This window comes from Schistocerca americana, chromosome 2, assembly GCF_021461395.2.
Source record: "Schistocerca americana isolate TAMUIC-IGC-003095 chromosome 2, iqSchAmer2.1, whole genome shotgun sequence".
Lineage (NCBI taxonomy): Eukaryota > Metazoa > Arthropoda > Insecta > Orthoptera > Acrididae > Schistocerca > Schistocerca americana.
In genome coordinates, this window is record NC_060120.1 from 311,684,423 (window position 1) to 311,694,345 (window position 9,923).

Genomic DNA, 9,923 nt, shown 5'->3' on the forward strand with positions numbered 1-9,923 from the left:
GCTAGAACAGCCAGAGTCTGCTGCCTCATGTGTGTGTGTTTTGTGTGTATGATTGCTTCACAGTGTGTGTATGCATTACTTCCTTTGTGAAGAAGACTTTGGCCGAAAACGTATGTGAGCACTCTTTTCGTCGTTACCGCTTGTTACTCAGAGTGTTAGTGGTAACCTATCCACCTCACTGTATAGTTATTCCCTTATGAAGTTTGCTGTAGATAATCCACTGCACTTCAGAAGGAACAATGATGCAGAGGGTTACAAAACCAGAAGAAAAAAAGTTTGTTTGTAGCAGAAACAGGGGTGCACAGAGCAGCAACCAAAATTTCTGATCACTTACCCAGTGATATAAAATGCCTGAAACACAGCAAAGTCAAATTTAAAACTAAAGTGCTAACTTTTCTCTTTGATGACTCCTCCTAAAATGAAATTCAAATGTAAAACGAAATTGATGATCAAACTAGACGCAGATCCCAATTGTGATATGTTTGATTATTCATGAAAAAACTGACAGTAACTGGCAAGAAATATTATGGGAAAAGAAGAAAATAGGTCACTGTTGGAAAGGCAGGCGTGTATGTTACACCAGTTAGGCCATTTTTACTAAAAATGACGTACATACATGTTAAAGCAAAATACCCATTTTACGGAGTCTAACCGTTTGAGATCATTTCGTTAATCACATTTTTAGTATTGCTCAGTGCTGGAACATATTCAAAAATTTTTTTGGTTTTTGCCCTGTAAATTGCTATATTGGTCACACACTGAATGAGGCATCGTAGGTAAGATTTCAAAGTGAGAAGATGCGTAAACTACTGTGAAAGTAATCCACTAACGATCTAATAAAACAAGAAGTCTATTCTGCATTCCAGTATACCTCTACACAGTTCTGTTTCTCTGGCATAATCGTGCACTTTGCTGACATGCCCAACATACAACAGCATACCTTGCTTCTTTCCTCATTGTACGCAATTATGGACTAACGAAGGACATGTCGCTAAGATTTTCGCAAACGTGAATTTTGAAAATGTTGTGCATAAGAGTTGAAAGTAGAAAATGTAACAAATAAGAAACATTACCAGTAAGCAAACAAGCATTGGTTTCAGAGTTCAAGCATCGTTTGCTACCGATACAAATACAGTAAAAGTGGAATTAAATGAATTAGGAAAACACGCTTTTCAAATCCCTTCCTTCACTTCTTCGTTATTCGAAATATGTCAACAAAAAACAAGCTAAATTACCGAGGTCACATGTGTCATATTACTACAGAAAATAAGCATTCAAGCACAAAAAAAAGATCGAAATTGCCCTCCTGGCACTATGTTATTCATGTAAGTACCGTAATTTCTAATTATTAAAACAGTTGTTGCATCCACTCGACAGAGATAATGAACAAGAAGCAAATGCAAACAGTAGTCTGTTAATGTTTCGGGTTACTTAAGAAGGCGGCAGGCTCCGCCCACTATGGCTTCAAAACAACGTATGGTGAAAGTCTATAGAGCAATCTCCCTTCTTTTTCTCCTCCATGGCCATGGACATGTCATCGAGGTATAAGAAATAAAATAAGTATTGTAGACCATTGCCCACAAGTACTTTATTTATTTAGCCTTCAGTGTGAGTACATTATTTAACGATTAACAGTTAAAAAATTTGGGTGCAATTTTATCATAAGATGACATGGTTGGAGACTGTGGCTCTAATTTGAAGACCAAAAATAATTGGAATTTCTTTACATTAGACAAGAATGTATTTCATTAAAATCATTAAAATAAGTAAATATTGTCTCTTTGCTACTAGGCAAACAAAGAAAAATTTAATTTTTTAAATCTGAAGTAAAGTGACTACTCTTTAACATATAAACAATTTCTTAAGTAAAATTTTAATTCCACCTTATCTATTGTTCTGTGGCAAGATTTTAAATTTCTCAATAAACTAAATCTCGTCAGATGTCGAAGCACTGATCTTCCATTCTTTATTAGAAGACTAATAGAGCTTGTTGGGAATGTAAACCTAAGACTTCTAAGTTCTGAGAGGAACTGCTCTCTGTGTTTATCATACCCTGCACAGGCTCACATATTTGACTTATTGCAATCACAGGTGTCAGAATTATTAAGTTGTAGATGAAATAAATGAGACAGAAAGCTGCCGTGATTAAATCTCATCCTTGTGTTTGTAGAAATAGCTCTGCCGTATACAGAAATGTTTGAAACCAAGGAAAGCTGGGTGTGTGAGATTGTATCCAGTTGTAATATTTTCCTTTATTTATAGTAAGTAGATGCTTCCCATTCTTCTGTCCATTGCGATCGGACTTGATTTTTACTTGATGTAAGAAGTCAGTGAAAGATGGTTCAAAAATGGTTCAAATGGCTCTGAGCACTATGGGATTTAACATCTATGGTCATCAGTCCCCTAGAACTTAGAACTACTTAAACCTAACTAACCTAAGGACAGCACACTACACCCAGTCATCACGAGGCAGAGAAAATCCCTGATCCTGCCGGGAATCGAACCTGGGAACCCGGGCACGGGAAGCGAGAACGCTACAGCAGGACAACGAGCTGCGAAAGATAATCCTATATCTGAGAAGGCTTTGGATACAGCAGCTTTCTTAGTCAATTGGATTACAGTTTCGTTATACAAAATACCTGTGTGAGCTTTAATACAAAGTAAACAAATATGTTTATTTCTTCAAGAGAATTCTGTTATTTCTTGACATATGTCGATAACAAGTTTTCTGCTGTGTTTACCACAATTCCTATTCTCTATGGCACTGAGAATGCATTATGAACCTGAAATTATCAAAATCATTTCATCGTTCTAGGTTAAAGGGTTCTTCATGGCGTCCATGAATGCTTCTGGTTTTGTCTTGTAAGAAGAAGCTGATGAAGTAAGTTTATAAGTTCAAATTAATCCGTTCTTGGACATAATGTAGCACACCCAACATTACCTTCTGATGTGATTCCTGAACCATAAATGTGTATCTGGAGAGCTTCGGCCCATTTTCCATGAGTGATTATCACATTAAAGTTGCTGTCAATGTAGGCCCCTGTACGCTACACATTTTCAATAAAGCGCTAGAGTGGAGGACATGCAAAGGCAAAAAGGCCTTCATAAATGGAAGCCTTCTAGCTGTAATAATATTTTCATACATATGTTTCAAAGTCTGAGAGCTGCTAAAGAAATCTAGAGATTGATATAATATTCTGTTATCGAAAATAGTGTATAACCTTTTACATTTCTTAACTACCGAATGAGCCATTACTTCTATCCTTTCACATATACACTGCTGGAAAAAAATGCAACACCATCAATGACTATGTTTAGTGGCACCAGGGTATGACATGTGTATACTGAGGGATTGTAGTGTTAGTGATTCATTTGTCACAGTCATCGGCAATCAGATGGTGCTGAGGAGGCCTGTCTTCGCACCTTCTGATTTCTCTCTGCAAGCACTAACTATGCACAAGTATGGAGGTGAACAGTGTTCGCAGCATTCATTCCAGAGTACTACCATGCCTTGCCGATGGGTATGTACTCTTGTTGAACAGCTTCAGCCATTTGAACAGGATCTCTTTGTGGGCCTAAGGGGAGCTCGGTGGATGTACCAATGGATTGCTGTACATGTTGCACACAGTGTATCATAGGTGTGTCGCTGCTATCAGCAGTAATTTGCGGAATATTTCCACAGCTGTAGACTATGTTCTGTATGTCCACATGACAGATGCACATCAAGATCGTCGCATGCAGGTCACTCCTCAGGCTTCATGGAGTAGTGGGCCATCAGTTACAACTTGTGGTCACATTTGGTGTTCCTGTAGGGTAAAGCAACCAGTGCCTGCAACATTTCATAGGTTTTTCTGCTCGTGCTATCGCCATTTCTTTGAGAGACAGGTGATTTACTTCTTCAGCAGAAGAATGCACTTCTACTTATGACTGCTGCAATTCAACATGCTCTTTGTGGTGTACAACAAGTGCCTGGCCAAGATCATCAGATATCTTGCCAATCGAACATCTATGGACATTGTGAAGCAGAAACTTACATGTTCACCAGAGCCTGCAAGAGCCATTATCGAATTGCAACAAAAGGCGCAAGATGCTTGGGGCAGCCTATTACAAGATGCCATTCGGCACCTTTATCATCACTTGTATGTGATAATACTCGCCTGTATTGCTGTTAGAGGGGGCTACACTGATGCGACAGTTTGGCCACCCTTTATTGTGACGTGTGTTTTATTTGTTCTAAATTTGTCTTCATATATTCCTACAATGATGAAATACTTGTTAATGAAATGATATTTTCCATGAGGGTGTTGCATTTTTTCCAGAAGAGTTTACATGCTGGCGAGCCATTGGTGCTTAAAATGAAGAGACATTTCCAGTGCTTCTACTAAGAGTGCATTGGTATGGGTTGATCTCATTGTCCTAAGACAAGTCCAGGTACAGCTGTATTGTACAGTATCTAATTAATGTCATATATATGGTCAATAAAACATTGGGGTTTGTACCCTATCGAACTTTGGTAAAAGGTCTGATGGTGTTCGTTATTGGCAAACAGGTACTAATAACTGACTTGATGTGAGAAATCTAACTAGGTCTGGAACCGAACTACGCTCCCTAGAATTTGGTTGATGGTTTAATTTGGAATGAAAAACTATTCACTTAAGTTTCATTACAACGCACATGCCATCTTGAAAAAATAATAACTGAAGTCTCCAAAGAAGATATTTCAAAGTCATTTCCATGTAACCAAACAACTTCTATTACCGCATTCATTAGCTCGCTGTCTGCAGAATTCTTTATGAAACCAGACGAGCATAAGCGTATATCTTCAGTCTACTGCAGAATATGAACATATATGAACATTTGGAGCAATAATTTCTTCGAGATCATTAGGGTTAATTATGCATAAAAAGGAGATAAGAATTGCTGCCTGGAGTAAGCATTTGGATAGAGCTATAGGTCCTATAAACTGTTACTGATGTCTTACATAAATCGTGATCTTTGTGAGGAAAATACTAATGCCATAATCCCACTGATAGGAAGACCAGTCTGCTTCAACTTTTATACAGGATGGAGACGTGGACATTATTATAAGCTGACATTGCATCTAAGAGTAATGATGTTAAGAACTTCTTTTCTCAGAAAGCTGAGAGACTGTCACTGCACAAAACTATTGTATTGCACAACGTTCCTCTACCTTTAATAAAGCCAAATTTGGATCAAGGTTCTTATTCATTAGTATTGTAGGTCCTCAGCCTGCCATAGGCCTACTGTTAGCATCGCGGGATGCCTACCCAACATCCAAGGCGGAAGACGTCACAAATACGCGAGCGCCAGCCAGGGACAGCAGAATGAGGTGTATTTGGCTCCCTGAGCCACCACAAGCCATGTTGTTGTTGTTGTTGTCTTCAGTCCTGAGACTGGTTTGATGCAGCTCTCCATACTACTCTATCCTGTGCAAGCTTCTTCATCTCCCAGTACTTACTGCAACCTACATCCTTCTGAATCTGCTTAGTGTATTCATCTCTTGGTCTCCCTCTACGATTTTTACCCTCCACCCTGCCCTCCAATACTAAATTGGTGATCCCTTGATGCCTCAGAACATGTCCTACCAACCGGTTCCTTCTTCTTGTCAAGTTGTGCCACAAACTCCTCTTCTCCCCAATCCTATTCAATACCTCCTCATTAGTTATGTGGTCTACCCATCCAATCTTCAGCATTCTTCTGTAGCACCACATTTCGAAAGCTTCTATTCTCTTCTTGTCCAAACTATTTATCGTCCATGTTTCACTTCCATACATGGCTACACTCTACACAAATACTTTCAGAAACGACTTCCTGACACTTGAACCTATACTCGATGTTAACAAATTTCTCTTCTTCAGAAACGCTTTCCTTGCCATTGCCAGTCTACATTTTATATCTTCTCTACTTCGACCGTCATCAGTTATTTTGCTCCCCAAATGGCAAAACTCCTTTACTACTTTAAGTGTCTCGTTTCTTAATCTAATTCCCTCAGCATCACCCGACTTAATTCGACTACATTCCATTATCCTCGTTTTGCTTTTGTTGATGTTCATCTTAAATCCTCCTTTCAAGACACTGTCCATTCCGTTCAACTGCTCTACCAAGTCCTTCGCTGTCTCTGACAGAATTACAAAGTCATCGGCAAACCTTAACGTTTATATTTCTTCTCCATGGACTTTAATACCTACTCCGAATTTTTCTTTTGTTTCCTTTACTTAAATAGAGGCATTCTTTACGGCCAATAGTGTTTCCACTGTCAAAACCCAATACATCTTAGGAAAGCTTGGGACCTAGCAATCAGCCATCTAAAATCAAAGCGTCGGCTGAGTGAGACATCAGTGTGCAACGCAGGGAGTATTTAGGGACCAGAGTTTGCCCCCAGAATCTTACGGCACCGTCCTAGCCCCCCCCCCACTCCCCGCCACCCCTATACCTGTGCACGACTGGCAGTGGAGGAAGGAGTGGAGGGGGGTGGGGTTGCAACAAGATTATAAACGAGGTGGAGTGTAGCAATGATGCTCATTCTACAGGTCTCAGGTGGGACCTAAAGTCAAGGTATGCTGCCAAAATATCGTTTTATGAAAACGACTACACATGTCTGGAGACCCGACAAAAGTACAAATATTGTAATCCATTAAGAGCTAACTTGAGATGAGAAGATGCTTCTATCTGGTTCTGGTCCATATTTTATTTCTTGAATAAAATTGAGGCAGCTGTACTGTAGATGTCTATGTGCTCCATATTGTCTTTATCAGAAGTGGTTAACTGTGTTATAAAATTTAATATTCCATATACTGGCTTTACAATCATTTCTGTGTTCTTGTCTTCCTTTCCAAGAAGTTGACCAGATGTGTTTGAATGTTGGGGAACAGCAATGTGAGTACACAGTGCATAAGGAATCTTTGTAATAGGATAAGCAGGCAAATTAATATTGCCAAAGAGAAGGTGGAAGTCAGCATAGGCTTCACAGGTTTTTGGTCTGTTAGGGTGTATGACTGTCTTGAATCTGTGCTGTGTGTTTTGTGGGAGAGGAAATTGTTTCTCTCAATCCAATTTATTTGTACTGTGGTTCCCTGCCACTATAGAATACAGTCTGCAGTTTACATACTCTTCAACTTCCTTCAATAAGATGTTGGGCATAGTTGAAGTTTTTTAGCCTCCTGCTGTTTCAGCTACATGGGACAAATTTTATCTCTCGATGTGTGATCTCCCTTGAGAAGAATCCAAGTGGTTTAGCTTGTTCAAAGTGATGCCACATTGTTACCACCATTTGTGTTAGAATTGACCTCTTGTGGCAGGGCAGAGTTGGCAGGACTGGTTTTGCGATTTATTTAATATCCACCTACCTCAGTGTAATGTCGATTCACCACCAGTTGCTCTGCATTCGTAGGTACTATGTACACGATGAGAAAAGCAGCGCTGAAGACAACCACCATCCATACTTATGATTACAAAGTCAGCGTAACTACAGTAACAAAATAAACCTGTAAATCTCTATTAATGGTTCAAATGGTTCTGAGCACTATGCAACTTAACTTCTGAGGTCATCAGTCGCCTAGAACTTAGAACTAATTAAGCCTAACTAACCTAAGGACATCACACACATCCATGCCCGAGGCAGGATTCGAACCTGCGACCGTAGCGGTCACGCGGTTCCAGACTGAAGCGCCTTTAACCGCACGGCCACACCAGCCGGCAATCTCTATTAATAACGGGCAAAGTGTGTGCTTCCTCCCTTCATTGGAAATGTTTGTTCGTAGATACTGATGTTTGATTATGGTCCCACATTTACGTTGGTAGTACATCTACTACTATTTCGTGCAGCTTATATCAAATGTAAAACAGCCAGAAAAGTGCTAAGTCCAACCCGAAATATTACGAGATTCACATAGGCAACACACTGTTACAAAACCGGTTCACGCGCGGTCCTTTTCAGTGGATTCTTCGAAAGAAGATTCTCGCTAAAATGTTCTGTACATGCATACGGAACATGCCACGCAGAATATTCACAAAGGCCGATAGTTTCACACGCGGTTTATTCTGCAACCAACATTCCGAAACCTCTCAAAACTTCACTGAAATGTCCGTAATTGCATCTGCAAGCACGGCGATATAAACCGAGCGCGATTTAACCATCATTTCTTCATCTCACAGATAATTTTTTCGGACTCATTTAACATGACCTTCACGTCCGACAGTGGGTCCACGACTTCCTGAATGCCGCCACTCACAGGGCATATAACTCAATCAATTACACGGGAAAGACTTTTCTCTCATTGGTTGATCAAATTGATCGTCCAGTCAGATTAACCTTTCATGATCAATTTCACGCGGAAACCGCTTTACTCCACTCAGCATTCGCAGATGCATCTTCGTCTTTTCATACTGCAAAATTTCACAAAATGTTCCACAAAACAAAACAAAACGAAAATCAAAAGAAAACTATGATTGAAATAAACTTTAGAACTAAGTATCCTCTTACCATCTTTCTGGCAGCCTTATTACAAAAGCTAACGCTCCTAGACATACGTCATCTAACAGTTATGGGGATTCACCGTTTTGAGGACATCCTGGTTACATAACACTTGCTAGTTACGGATGGTGTAATACATTATAAAATTGAAATTTGACGTATGTCCATACATACACACTCACATTCACTCTCATCTACTCCCACCCTAACACAAAATATAAATATCAACTTTTAAACTATTATTTTCCTTACGAAAGCAAAATTATTAAAAGTTGAGAATTAAAATTCTTTAAAAATAGTTTGTGTGCACTGAGAGTGCTGTTAGTATTTTCAAATGACAAAGAAACTTAAACTGCCGTGATTCCTATCTGAATTTACTAAGTGTCGATTATGTACTTTTTAATAGATTTTTTTATATTTTCAAAACTATTAAAGTTATCCGCATGAAAATTTTACACACTGTTCTTGTAAATTATAAAAATTCCTATACCAGATTTGAAAACAAGCAGATCATATTTATCATAGTTATTTAGGTTCTTAGGCGAGATGAATAAGTGATTTTAGAACACACCACAGTGAGCATTCTCATGGTCCGCTGTAGCGACAGGTTTGGCTATGATGCATATGGTAGGCCTCATGCCAGCCACCACCTAACGCTACTATACTCCAAGCTTCCAAAACAGCTTGCCATGACTTAACAAACTTACTGCAAAAATCTGCAGTCGCGTAATAGCTGCCACGCTAAACTCTGTCTCGCTTCCGTCGGCCGTCGTAAGTTAATATATTATTATTGTTATTATTATTTTGATTGTTGCCAACTTACATCATGGGCCTTAATAAAAATACATTCAATTTTGATTTATGATTAAATGTTTTGTGAAGTTCTCCTTTTTAACAATATTAATCTTAAATTATTTGTTACGTTAATGAATGTTAGACTTACTGAATCTTAAAACATGAGCATTTAAGTTGAACAATGGAATAAACTTTTCACATTAATTTCCTCGGCTAGTCAGTTCACTTTAAAGCAAAAAATCTTTAGTTATTAATTACAATTACGGCCCACACACGCAAGAGTGTATTTTTTCTTACCTTCGTTAACCATAGTATTGTAGTCGGAATCCTGGCTCTAGCTCTTGGCTATGGTACTGAAAATAAGAATCTTAAAGCTACATATTTTCTGCAACTTCATGCGTCTGTGGAGAAAAATGAATATTATGGTAATAGCGGGCGAGTTTTTCGCTTCCGCTAATTTTTTATAAGTTAATATCGCCACGTAGTGGCGCCGTTGGCTGTATCAGCTGCTGCGATTGTTGAACTGTAAATTACTTGAATGCAGGTTAATTCAAGGAAGGCAGACATGAAATTGGGATCACCTCTTACAAATTGAAAGTGAACAATGATATTAAATCAATATATTATCTCCTTA